Source organism: Chinchilla lanigera, unplaced genomic scaffold (assembly GCF_000276665.1).
Source record: "Chinchilla lanigera isolate Chin_1 unplaced genomic scaffold, ChiLan1.0 scaffold00013, whole genome shotgun sequence".
NCBI lineage: Eukaryota > Metazoa > Chordata > Mammalia > Rodentia > Chinchillidae > Chinchilla > Chinchilla lanigera.
Genome location: NW_004955414.1, coordinates 5,399,065 through 5,413,569, shown reverse-complemented (window position 1 = coordinate 5,413,569; position 14,505 = coordinate 5,399,065).

Below are 14,505 nucleotides of genomic sequence, written 5' to 3'. Positions count from 1 at the left end.
CCTGCTTCTATGTCTTTTAAAATACTATTTCCCACATTATGGGGTCTTGTCTCCTGAGCCTAAGACTTTTCTAATCATTTCATTGTTTTCTCCCTCTGCATAACTACATAGAAGACAACATCAAAAGTGAATTTGTGGCTTCAAAGTAATTTTGTTTGTAACAAGCTTGAACAAAATATCTTTAAAAGTGGTGTTTATTCCTGATCATGATGTATCTGTCTTACAAAATACTCTGAATTAAGAAATCAATAACATGTCATAGTTCTAATGCTAGGCATCAGATTCCAATTTTAATGACGTTTCAATAAAATGCTATCTTCCCCAGTTGCATTATGTATGTTTTGTGTCTCTTTCACAGGGCTAAAATTGAATGATGCTAGAAATAGAATAGTTTATATCTCCAGCAAGTAACCACTGAACTTGAAGAGGATTGGTATATAATAGCACAACATGTAATCTTGCTCTGCTCCTCTATCTCTTGTTCCTCTCACTCCTTTCTTTTCAAATTCTTCTAGCTTTTTCAGTTATGATTCTTCTATCATGGAAATGAGTGTTTTTCTTACACTATAGCCTTGGCACTAGCTAAGACTCATACATCTGTGACTTAATGTCTACCTTAAATTGACTTAGTAATGTGTATTTCACAACAAAAGGCTATGTTTCCTAACAAACAGGAATACTTGCAATAACTGCTAGGGAAATTTTGAAGTCTGCATATTATTGTAAGTAATATGCAATAATTTTGGGGTAGAATAACCCTGTGAACTAGATTTGTCCAGGGCTCTCTAGAAGGCACATGACAGCTCATTCAGTGCAGAAGTAATAACATGTATCAGCATGAGAAAATAAAAATGTTAAGGAATGAATGCTTGTATCTCCTAAAATTCAAATGTTGAAGCTCTAACCACGAAAGTGCTGTGTTAGGGATGTATTAGGTTTACATGAAAATGTGAGGATAAGTCACCAGGATGAGGATAATATCCTATTAAAGAAGAGCAAACAGAGCTGTCCTTATCTATGATGTGAGGACACAGTAAGAAGACGGCTTTCTGATTTCCAGGAAGAGGGTCACTGACAGACACCCAATCAGATAGCATTTTGGTCTTGGCTTCTAGAACTATGAAAAACGTGTGGTATTTAAGCCCCTTAGTCTATAGTATTTTATTATAACAATCCTAGCTGACTAATATAATTTGACACAGAAAAAGAATGATATATTATGGGAAGTGAAAATTTAGAGCAGACATTTGTGATCTGAGACAGTGGAAAATTAGGCTACAGGTAAACCCAAAATTCAAATATTCAAGTCAGGAAAGTCATAATTTGATAAACCATGACAAGTAATTTAAAAGAGTGGTTTAATGACAGTGTTTTGAAACAAAATGGTTTTATTATGATTTTGTAAGCCAGAAGTTTGATATGGATCTTACCAGCCTGTAGTCAAGGTATTGGTAAGGCCGTATTCTTTTTTTGAGGCTCTAAAGGAAGATTCAATTCTGATCATTAAATTTATGTTAGATAAATTTAAGACTTTTTTTAAAAAAACCTGAGAATAATGTAACTAATTCAAATTTAGCATAAGAATGCCTTAGCCCCACAAAAGCGTAACTTGAGAACCATTGCTTCTAAATGAAATAATGATTTAATTATGTCATGAAATGTAGATGATCAAGATTTATGCACACTTGACTTAAGCAGGTTTGAGCCCACGTTTAGTCCAGGAGGTAAATATTTTATTTGATAAGGAAAGGGTATAATGTGCTTGTTACGGTTTAGATTTAGAACCTTCCCCAAAACCCTCATGCTGTCAGAGTTGGGGATTTTATAAGGGCACTGGGTCATGGTGGCACTGTATTAATCAATGGATTTGCCCACTGAAGAATTCAGAGATGAATGTGCTGTTAGGAGCTGAGGTTCAGCTGAAGAGGTAGGTCCCTGAGAACATGACCTGGAAGGGTGCACCCCTCAGCTCCTCCCTTCTTTGTGCGTTTTGACTGCCATGTTGTGAGCATCTTTCCTCAGCCCAGGCCTTTCCACAATGCTATTTTTGTCTTGGAACCAGCTGACCGGGGACTATAACCACCAATCCAAATAAACCTTTCCATTTCTGTAAGTTGTGGCTGTCGGGTATTGAGTCTGAGTGATGGGAAAGTGACTACAGCACTACATTTAGGTAAATAAAACAATAAAGTTCAAGGATGGCTAAAATATTTATAAGGAACAAGAAAAGGAATGTACATCTTCCCTACAAGTTATCCTGATTTTATGAAGCTATAATAATCAAGAAAGTATGATGCTGGTACAGGAATACATTTATTAATGGTATGTAATAGAGTCCTGACACAAACTGAAGTATGAACCCTGATATATCATTGAGGCTTTGTTTCAGGTCAGTGGGGGAAAAACTGTTGTGTGATTGGAAATAGGACTGCAAAATTTATATTTATAAAAGATATTAGTTCACTACACTATTTATAACAATCAAAACTTTAGAGCAGAGGTCAACAAATAATGGGCCACCAGGCAAATCCAGGATGTTCTCCACTGTTGAAGATAATTTTATTAAATTCAGCTATATACATCAACTTATATATCACCCTGAGCTTATTTTATGTTACAATGGCACAATTGAGAAGTTGCAATAGAAATCATACAGTTTACAGAATAGTTTCCTATTTTAGATGAATTAAGAGATTAAAATTCAAATATAAATTTTAAAAGAGCATTATATATAATTAAGTATCTTTCATATCTCAGGGAAATATTTTGATAAAATAAAATGATTATTGACTATAAAATGGAAAAGGTAATCTTGTATAATAGCAATATATAATTATCATATAATACAATCATATGATATATATAATTTTATAATATAATGAAATAAACAGTTATGGTTCATAAATGAATACTTCAAAAACACAAAAAGACAACTTATAAATGGGGATATTTTCAATACACAGTATGGACAAAGTATTAGTACCAAAGATATATACATTATTCACCACTGCCACTTAGCTGAGAAAGAACACCTTACACCTGAAATTTAAAGAAGGAGAAATCTATCTGGCTTATGATCTTAGAGGATTCAAGCAGAATCCTGGTTGGGTTCAAGCCATAAATGATATGGCAGAAGAGTATGGCAGAGAAAACCTATAGATCCCATTGCCTCAAAAAGCAGACAGGGAGAGAGGGAATTGTGTAGAACAATATAATCTTTTAGGTCATGTCTCCACTTTCTGTTACCAATCTCTGAATTAGTCACTTTTCCATCACCAGGACAAAATACTCAACTCTGAAAACTTACAGAAAGAGAGGTTCACTTTAGCTCATGGTTTCTGCAGGTTTAGTCCATAGTATTATGGCTTTCAGGCAGAAATGGTATGGTGAAAAGGCATGGCCAACCATACTTGCTCAATCCATGGAAGCCAGGAAGCAGAGAAGGAAGGAGTAGACAGAGATAAGAATACGCCCTTCCAGCTCATGCTCCCAGAGAGCCTTCTCTTCTGACTAGGACCTGACTCTTAATGGCACACTCAACCATGGACTAATTTGCTGATTCTTCATTTCTAAAATCCTTGCCTTTGAAGACATTAGTTCTCTGGAGGATATTTTAGATTTAAAACATAAAAAATTTTTCCAATGCTAAAAACTTGTTTTGGCCTAAAATACCATTCAGGCTGAATGTCATGATCTCAGATCATCTCACCATCTCTCCACTTTGGAATACTTCTGGATCCTCTCCTCTGTGGAATGGCTGACCAAATAATCTTAGGAGTTCCAGATTTATGCCTGTGACTTTTTCTAAGGCCCTGTAGCATGTACCTGGCTCCAGGAGAGCAGCCTGCTAGGCAGACAGTTTGTCCAGGTTAGAAATATTACTCTTTTGGGATCACACTAAATTAAAATGATATTAAGGGTCTGGCATGTTAGTTTGGGATGACTCAGATCAAATTATTTACAGTGATTCCACAAAAATATTTCTCCAAGGCCCTGAAAATTCATAGGGCTTCTAAAACAACATTTATTAAAGTTTAAAACTTTTTTAAAATTTCAGTTTTAGGAAATATATACATGCTTTATAAAATTATATCTATATCTGTATCTATGAATTTTTACATGTTTAATTATTAGACTGTCAAACAAACCAAATAAATAAACCAAGTCATTCATAAATCAGTGGTGAGAGTGTATATATGGAATATGATCAATACAATTGTATGTGCTTGAGTCTAAAGAATAAAAACAAAAAATAAAAATAGTGAAACAGCATAAATTCAAACAACACTTAAGTGTAAGAATACAACAAATTATTTAAATGACATTTTAATTTTTTATTTTAAAGAAAATTAAAATAGAACAATAGCAAAATGTGAACAGCATAGACAAAAACAAAACAAAGCAAAAACAATAAGAATGATACAGAGTTTCAGAACAAAACTAGGTATTAAAAGTGCATGTTAGACTACATATTTTTATCTTCAACAAAGTTAGATCAACAGATGTAAGAATGCATGATTCATCAAACCATTAAGAAGAATAAAAAATAAAAACAAAAAATTATAAATGATACAGAGTTCACTAAACAAGATGGTAGGAATTCAACAAGGGTTGTTATATTTCATATTGTCTTCAAATTAGTTGTTCAGATTACCAGATACAAGCATGCAAAATTGGTCAATAAATAAGTAAATAAAGCATTAACTGTTTCTTTCAATAAAACCTTAGACATTAGCAGTACAGCTATCCCAGCTATCCTTCTGTACACATATTTTTTTTCCCTTCCTTCTTTCTTTCCTTTTCTTCTTTCCCTAATCCCAGTTGTTTCCTCTTTTGAGCAATTTCTTTCCCTTTGCCAACATCTATTGTATATTTTGGGTCCCACTTACTCTTTCATGTTCTTACATTAGAAAGACAACAGGATGTCTACACATGTGAGTCCAATTTATTTCACTTATGAGTATGGTCTCTATTTTCATCCACTTACCTATAAAAGCCTCAAGTTTATCTTTCTTTATAGCTGAGTAATACTCCATTGTATAAAAATACCCCATCTTTTTAATTCATTCCTTAGTTGATGGGCATTTGGCTTGTTTCCAAAATTTAGTTATAACAAATTGTGCTGCATAAACATGAGTGTCCATATATGACTGTGATACAATGTTTTTAATTCTTCTGGGAAGATACACTGAAGGAGAATAGTTGGGTTAAACGGGACCTCTAATACTAGTTTTGTGAAGAAATTCCACACTGATTTCCACAGTGGTTCAACAATCTACACTCCCACCAGCAGTGGAGTAGAGTTCCTTTCTCCCCACAGCCTCTCCAGCATTTGTTATTGTTTGATTTCTTGATGATGGTCATTCTTTCTGGAGTGAGATGGAATCTCAGTGTTGTTTTAATTTGCATTTCTCAAATGACTAATGATGTTGAACATTTTTTCATATATTTATTCATCATTAGTATTTCTTCATCTGAGAAGTGTGTATTCATCTCAGATGCTCATTTTTGCACTCAGTCTTTGAATTTTGGGGTCTGGTTTTTTAAAAATTCTTTATGTTATAGATAGAAGTCCTTTGTCTGAGGAGCAGTTGGCTAAAATTTTTCCCAATTCGTGAATTTTCTTTTTACTCTGTTGGTGATTCCTTGATGAGCAAAAACTTTTCAATAAGAGGAGATCCCAGTTGTTGATTCTTTGAAGTATTTCCCATGCAATTTGGGTTTTGTTCATGAACCCTCTGCCTATCCCTGTGTCTTCAAGATTTCTATGTACTTTTTCTTCCAGTAGATTTAGTGTTTGTGTTTTAATATTTTTATTTTAAATCATTGAGAAATATGCACTTTTTAACCAATGTAGTTAGGTATCCTTTGCCATAAATTACGTCAAAATTCTAACTATTTGAAAAATGAAGACTAAATTAAAATAAAAAATAAGAACAAAATAAAATAAATATTTAAGAATGCACTTAATGATATTTCAAAAAAAGTTCTTGGTAGAAAATTAATGTACATTATGAAATAAACAAGTGATTATTTAAGAAGATATAGGCAGACCATCAGAAATCACATAAATGACCCTCTTGAAAAAAAGTATGTGTAATTAAGATATTTTAATGGTTAAGGGCTTGTTTTATTTTAAAGCAGTGGTCTACGGATGGGCAGTTTTTCAATATCTATCATAAGTTTAATTGTACATATTCTGATGTGGCCTCACAACTACATTTCCAGGGGTCCAGCAGTGTCAGTTAAATACACTGTGGTTATAATTGACCAAAATGCTACCCTAAATGGAGTAGGCAGAAAAGGAAATTTATTGGTTTGCAGCACTATAAAAACTAAGGCTAGTTCTTTCTACCATCACAAACAGCTTAAAGACTTAACATTAGAGTAACAGGACTTACTTTCCTCTCTTCCTCTTGGCCTCTGCTTTCTCTTTCAGCTCTGTTCCCAGACAGGTTCACTCAGGAAAGTGGCAGAAAGTTTGTAATACTTCGAACACTGTGTTGTATGAAGCTTATATTCAGTAGAAAACAATGTTTCTCTTCCTTTCAAATTAAGTGAAAGTCTTGATTCTTATAGGTCAAATGGCTCATGGGCCCATCTCTAAGATAAATTGTTGTTCCTTGGTAAGAGTACCCCGGCATCAGTCTGGAGCACACATTCTACCTTTAACCTGGAGAGTACTCTCTCAATTGTATGGAAAGGTGGAGAGAAAACTCCCACAAAAGTCATTTGGATTCCTCTATTAAAGGAATAGATATAGATGCTGAAGCACCCAATGTCTAAAATAGTGTACTACACAGTACCACAGAAATTTCACCATGGGATTATAGTAGTATTAAACAGAACAATAGAAATATGTATCAGAACAGTAATTATATAGATGTATCACATGATTTTATTTCAACTAAGAGAAAACTAAGTTCATGGACTTAAAAAATCATATATATATATATATATATATATATGAGACAGAGTATATGATCTTCTTTTTAGAGAAATTAAATTCGCACTTGTAAATTTACATTTACATGCAATTCATGTAAAATTACAGAATAATATCTATTAAATTCTTAACATTGGCTACTTTTAGAGGATAGTGGTGAACTGAGGGGTTAGATAAAAGGGGCATGCAGGGCTTGGTGCCACATGTAGTCCCAGCACGCAGGGGGGTAGGGCGGGAGGATCATCCTTAGCTCAAGGCTATACAGCAAGACCCTGTCTCAAAAAAAATTTACAACTAAAGGAGACATTTAGTTTCCCTTGTACATGCTTCTTTTTTTTTTTTTTTTTTCGGTATCGGGAATTGAACTCACAACCTTGTGCTTGCCAGGCAGGTGCTATGCCACTGAGCTAAATCCCCAGCCCCCATGGTTTCATAAAGAAATGAAAATGAGGGGCTGGAGATTTAGCTCAGTGGCACAGCCCCTGCCTGGCAAGCGCAAGGTCATGAGTTCGATTCTTGGTACCGCAAAAAAAAAAAAGAAATTTTTAAAATAAAAATTTCAATAAATGTAAAAAATATAAACATTTTAGTAGTATATAGAGTTATCTGTATATGACCTATCCTTTTAATTATTGCATTAAATTGATGATTAAATACTGCTGGAGAAATACAGAACATGAAATAAAAATTCAAATTGTTTGATTGAGGTGCTAAAATAAATCACATTTAGATCTGTATGTGGAAGATAATTTGCTTTTTGTGGTTTACCTTGTAAGTCAGAACTCTTCTCATAATAGCAGAGTAACAAAGTTGAAATTCTTTAAAGAAAAGAGCTATATATTTCAATTTAGAGTAGACCTCTCAATTTGAATATGTATAAAATGTGCACACATTTTTACTTGTCAAATTGTGAGCTCTTTATCTTGATCATTAAACAAGCTGTTATCTGAGAGTCTCAGTACCTAGCAGCAATCAGTCTAGCATAATAATTTATTAACACACATCCCATATACACCCATCAATGAGCTTCTTGCAGACACAGCTTGCAAGTGAAGTGTATATATTTTCAGTGACTTGAACACAGTTTGGTGTACAGCGATGTTTCATGTTGATGCGTGGATGGACTGGTTGTGAACAGAATGAATACTGTTTAAGTGGGTCTAACACAATCTTCCAAAGTTGAAAAGCTCTGGATTCAAAGACCAATTTTACAAAAGTAAAAGCTGTGCAATGTTAAGGATGTTGTTTCTCTGATTCCTAGTTACTCATCTGTGAACCAGATTAATAATCTTGCTTTCATAAGGGGGAAAGAAACATTAAGAAAATAACATACTTAAAGTACTAAAGTACCCAAGAAGTATCAAACTCATGAGAAATCCTCAAAATATATTAGTTTTCCCTGTGTATTCTTCTTGTAAAGTCACTGTAGAGTAACTCACCTTGCATTCCATCAATAAGCATGAAGTGAGGAGAGATCTGGAAAGGGAGATCACAAACACTGGATGTTATACATACAATCTAAAGCCAAGATTAGAGCTTGAGAACTGGGCAGAGTTTCAGAAATACAGGGATATTTAAGTAAATTAAATTGTGAAGTAGCCAGGACTTTGCTGCATGCTAATGTAGAGATCATAGTGCTTCCACTGAAAACTTAGAGACTTAGGTTCTATGCCTCTTCAAAAGCCATAATTTGTTGCTCAACCGAATAACCTTCTGTTTAATCCTGTAGATTAATCCTACATATTTTGCAGAGTTCCAACCATTTTTCTAGCAATAGTCAACATATTCACAAAGCACACAATCCTCGACTTGTTAGATAAACATATTTGTTATGTGATGTATTTCAAGCTACCAAACCTAGAAGAAGCTAGTATTAACTTGACTGAGCCATCCTCCAGCCATGTAAAGCTCATTTCAAAATCTCCAAAAATAATATGACAGCCATTGAAATTGAGCTAGACAATACTCACTCCAGTAGATGAATGCCCTACTGTGGACTAATCCTCTCACCCAGCTTGTGGCTTGTACCACACCCTTCATGACCCAAGCTGAGGTCATGAGCTTCAAGGAATACGGGCAGGCATGGTATAAATTTCTTCTCAGTGAAGAATATAGTAAATGTTGTAGACTTACAGGCCATAGACCTGCAGTCCCATCTGCTCAACCTTGCTATTAAACCTCAAAGCAGCCACAGAGAGGATGCAAACAAATAGATGCAGTTGTGTCCTAATAAAGCTTTATATCCAAAATAAGACAGCAGCATGGTGAAAATGTAATTTCCAAATCTCTGCCCTAAACCAATCCTGGTGATTTATTTCCTGACACCAAGGTTTGACTCTGCCACTCACTAAGTCTAGGACATAATCAAAGAATTAGTACTATATACTATGCGTACTAAAGGATTATAAGAAATGTTTAGTTCTTACCTTTACATCTGACTAGAGGCAAGTACTCATAATTTGTAAAGAACTCAAACAATAGCAAAAACCAAAAACAATACAATTAAAAGTGCGAAATAAACCCACATGGACGTTTCTTGACTTAAGTCATACAGATAGCCACTAGTACATGAAAAAAAAAGTATTGAACATCAGTAATCAGGAGAGAAATGCAAAAGCAAATCAGAACCACAGACATATATCTTCACCCCAGTAAGAATTGCTAACATGAACAACACTAAGGGTAACAAGTGCTACTAAGGATGCGAAAACAAGGGGACCACTTTAGACTGTTGGTTGGATGTAAATTAATACAGTCATGAAAATCAGTATGGAAATGCCTCAAAACTACAGTACAACTCAGCAATGTCTCCACCGAGTATATACACAGTGGATATGAAATTAGTCTGTCAAAGAGATATCTGCACTCCATGTTCATTGCAGGACTATTGACAATAGTGAAGAAATGGAAACAACCTATATGTCTTTCATCTGATGAATGGATAAAGAAAATATAGTACATATATGCAATTTAATACTCTTCAGCCACAAAAATGAATAAATCCTATTGTTTGCAACAACACAGATGTAGGGGCCGGGGTACAGCTCAGTGGCATAGCACCTGCCTGGTGAGCTCACGGTCCTGAGTTAGATTCCTCACACTCCCCCCAAACAAAAACAAAAACAAAAATAAAACAACATGGATGGAACTGAAGGTCACTATAGTAAATTAAATAAAGAAGGTACAGAAAAACAAGTACAACACGGACTCATCCATATGTAGGACAAAAGTCTCATAGAAATTGAGAGTAGAATGTAGTTACCGGAGGCTGGGAGGAGTAACAGAGAGGTCAGGGTTGGGAAGCATTCAGCCTGTTGCCGGGTTACAGTTGGGTGGGCTTAGGAAGCTTGGGTGCAACGATGCACAGTATAGTGACCACAGTCAGCAATAAAGTACATCATAAAAAGCTGGAAGAAAGGATTTGGGACTGCTTCCTTTATCATAAAGTTTTCCAGTGCTTTAAATGTGATAAAATGTAATGTGAAGAACAAGGGATATCACATTTAATATTTCCCCAACGATTTTGACCATAGGCTCTTTCACTTATGAAGTACCTCACAGGTTTCTATGTGGACATTTTAGAAGCAGCCTCCTTGCTACAAAGTCACAGCAGGACTTTCCTCCTAGTTATTTTCTTCCCTTCATTGTTTTGTTTCACTCTCAGGACTGGTGATGACCACTGGGTTCATCATGCTAAATATAATTCTCCTCCCACTGGGCCTACTTAGATACTCCCCATGCGGACAATGCATCGTAACATCTCCTGCAGGAGACTTTGGCCAGTAAGTCCAGTTCTTCGATCTTCTGATTATGTAAACCGCTTAGAGTGTAATAGTATATTTGAGTTATTTTATTATAGTCATTTATATTAAGTACTGCCTTCGGGAAGCAAAATAATATAAAGTTAGGGATATTCATCAGAAAATTAGTCTCAGTTTTACAGCATCTACCCCAGAGGGTTATTGTCAGAATTAATTGTTTACGTGAAGTCAATGTAGCCCAATAATAGCATATAGGCTTCACTTGGGACATGGGAAGTATTGTTAGCAGTAGTATGAATGGTAGCAGCAGCAGCAGTTTCATGGTTTACATAAATCATTTAACGTTTGTAAAGTCCTTGTCAGTTAGCTTCATATTGCACATTATTCTTACGGCACTTCTTGTTTCAGGTATGTGAATTACATTGCTTTGTTTTGACAGCACACCTGTGAGATAAGCATACTGTACTCACTAATTAGACGAGGGAATAAAGGCTGAAGGAAATTACTGATTTCCCCAAAGCCACCTGGCCTGGGCCAGACTACAATAGGTTGCCAGTCATTTGGATTTCTAACTTGCCTTCTTTCCTCGAGTTTATACAATTCTCAGGCAGTCACAGAGTATCCCACTATTGAAATACTGAGAAAAGCAAAATGTGAAAAAATGTTAGATGGACAAACTTAGGGATAAAAGATAACAAGATTTACCTTAAGTAACAGCATAGGCGGGCAGGTCTCAGTGATGTTTACATTTACCTTTGTTGGGTGCCTGTGATGAGTTAGCTGCTAGCTTTTGCAATAGAAATTACCATTCTTTAATGTATAGATAGAAACCTGAGCCTCATTCCGGATGAACAACAGAGGTAAGATTCACAGCCTTGTGTCTTTTCTCGAATGAGCACTCACAGTATGTGAGTGCAAAGCAGGTGGAAGAGTAAGAACCCGAGTAGGGAGTGGGGCGGGGGGACTGCGAACAAAGAAGTGAGAGTGGCTGATGTCTTTGCCAGAATACTGAGAAAAGAGCTGAACATGAAGTAAGTATTAAGATTTCCGGGCCTCTGCGTGCTCGATAACGTTACCGCATGGCCCTCCCTGCAGCCGGCACGGAGGCCTTTCCACAGCGACAGCTCTGCGTTGAGGCGGTCCCGGTACCAGTGCTTCCTAGTGCTGTCTTCACTCGCTTCTCTTTAGAAACGTGCTTATCAAGCACAAGGAAGTCCTACTTACACTGTGTCTCACCTCTCTATCCTAATTGGAATGAGCTGGACTCTGTTATTGATTTCAGCTGCTTTCTAAAGAGTCATGGCACTTTCTCTGTGATATATATATCCACGGAGAAAATTCTTTTCTACCAAAGCTTCTTGTTATTTTTCATCTCTCTGTCCATTCCAGTAAATGTGTACACTCCTATCACACACAAACTAGTGGGCGAAGTGGTGGAATGAAACAGGTTTCACTACATTAACAGAAGTCACAACCACTTATGCCATCTTCAGAGGAGTGAGGTTGCCAACGATTGCTTAGCACAAGGGTAAAGCTGTGACCACTGAACAAGTTATAGAGTGGAGAGAACCCAGGAAGAAGGCTAACTTTTCTGTGTAGATTTGGAGAAGTGGGGAACCCTGTTTTCTAGAACATCTTTCTTTGTAGAGGTCTGAGTTCAGTTTTGTTAAATAAGAAACTTGCACAGGATGTGAAAGGAGTAATCAGTGGCCATTGCCTTTGCAAAATATGCTAAAGCAGTTACAATGACAGCTGCAGACAGACATGGCCACACTGTCCTCTGCTTCCCATCCTCTTCATCTCTCTGCGTCCTGGCTGTCCAGAGACAGAAGCTTCAGGCCCAGGGTCACGTGTGTGCCGGCTGACCAGAGAGACAGTGGCTCACAGAAAGCGGGGATAATACCTGTCCTGGTAAGCATTAGGGTTAAAGTGAACTCCAACAGGAAAAGGAAGTCTCTGCTGGATACTGGGGCACATCTTTGTAATCGCAGTGCTCTGGGGGGCCGAGGCAGGAGAACTGCAAGCTTGAGACTCACCTGGTCAGCCTACTGACATGAGATGCTGTCTCAAAATAAAAAATAAAATATTAAATATCCAGTTCAATAAAATTTTATTTTTTTAAAAAAGAAAAGAAGACATCAATTTTCCTTGGAAAGTGCAGTAATTTATAACTACTGGATGTGTCATAGTGGTGTTAGAGTGCTGCTATTAAAAAAGCATATTTCAAGTATTTATTCTTGCTCTTTCGACCATATTCAAGTACTTGTAAAGATGTCCTGAAAAAACTTAGGACACGTTGCAGTGTATCTGTGCAATAACACAAGTTTGCATTTGTATTCAGGTGTTTTCTATCTAGTCTGCCATGCCTGCTCATTGGCTGCATTCCTGTGCAGCAGTTTGGCATATGTCAGAAGGGGAGTGGGGGAGAATACTTCTGTTACTCCATTCACGAAAGGGTGCACCTGTTGCTGAATCAAAAGCAACCCATCTAGCATAAAAGTCTGAAAAATAAGTACAGTGCACGTTAAAAGATATAAAACTCTATTCTTGTAATTATAGCAATAAAATAATATTTCTGCTTATTGAGACATGATACATGGTTACTAGATACACAAATTTAGAAAACAATCAGACTTCTAAAATTAATTGAATTTAATTTAGATTGGTTATGGTCTTATTTGAGGCCATTAAAAGGGAATACTACTTACTTGGGGCTGAGTTTATTATACACATGTTCACAATAAATAATTGTATGAGTACTTTATTAAAAAGAAAATATTTCTGTGAATCTATCTACTGTGTTTCCTTGCAAAACCTTTCACAGTTCCATGAAACAAACCTTTGCATCTGCCCCAAATGTCAGACATGTGACCATCATCCCCTGCAAGTCATCAGGGAAATGGCTATGAATAACCATCATACAGGCGTCTAAAACAGACTGAGGCCCTGTGTGTATGGTAGACTTCATTATCCCCGCTTCTATCCTCTACTCAATTTTTAAAAACATGACTTTTGTTAAATTAAGAAAGATCATTTCCGGGTCTATACAAATTTGTCACTAGGGATCTATCACTTTTCTTTACAGTGGGCTTTGGGTTTTTTAGACAATATTAAATTTATTCCTTTTTAAAATTTAAAATAAATTTTTTTTACTGATATATAAGGCATAAAAATTATACAACACCATGTGATGTTTCAGTGCATGTATAAAATGTGCTAAGTTTAAATCAAGTACAACATTTCTTTCCTCAAATGTTCATCCTTTCTTTATGGGGAAAACATTCAAAATTCCTTCCTCTAGCTTTCTGAAATACACAGTGCATTATTATTATCTATATTCACTGCACTGTATAGTAGCACATAAGAACTTCTTATTCCTGTCCAATTATAACTTAGTACCCATTTCTTTTAAGTTTGGTGTTTCAGAAGATAGTTCTTAGTGGTGCTGGAATACGTAATAGTCAGTTTCAGTGGGAATGTCCCATGGAAGTGAGACGGCATGGTTCTAGGTGTGGAAGGCCCTCGGGAGGATGTTGCTGGAATGGTGTAAAGGAGAAGGGGAGGGGATACTGCATGCTGCTGATTTTCCTGAGGAAGCGGCTTTTTGGTTCTCTTTCTTCAAAGGTGCTCTGGCCACTGTCTTTCTTAGGGAGAGCTTCAGTCCTTGCCTTCATGTTGGACTTCATCTCCCGGCTTCCAGTGCAGATCTCTCAGCCTTCTGGCCCAAGTCCTTAACCTGCTAGCACAGACTTTCTAGCTGTAAGAGTTGACTAACACGCTAGTTGTATTTTATGGTAA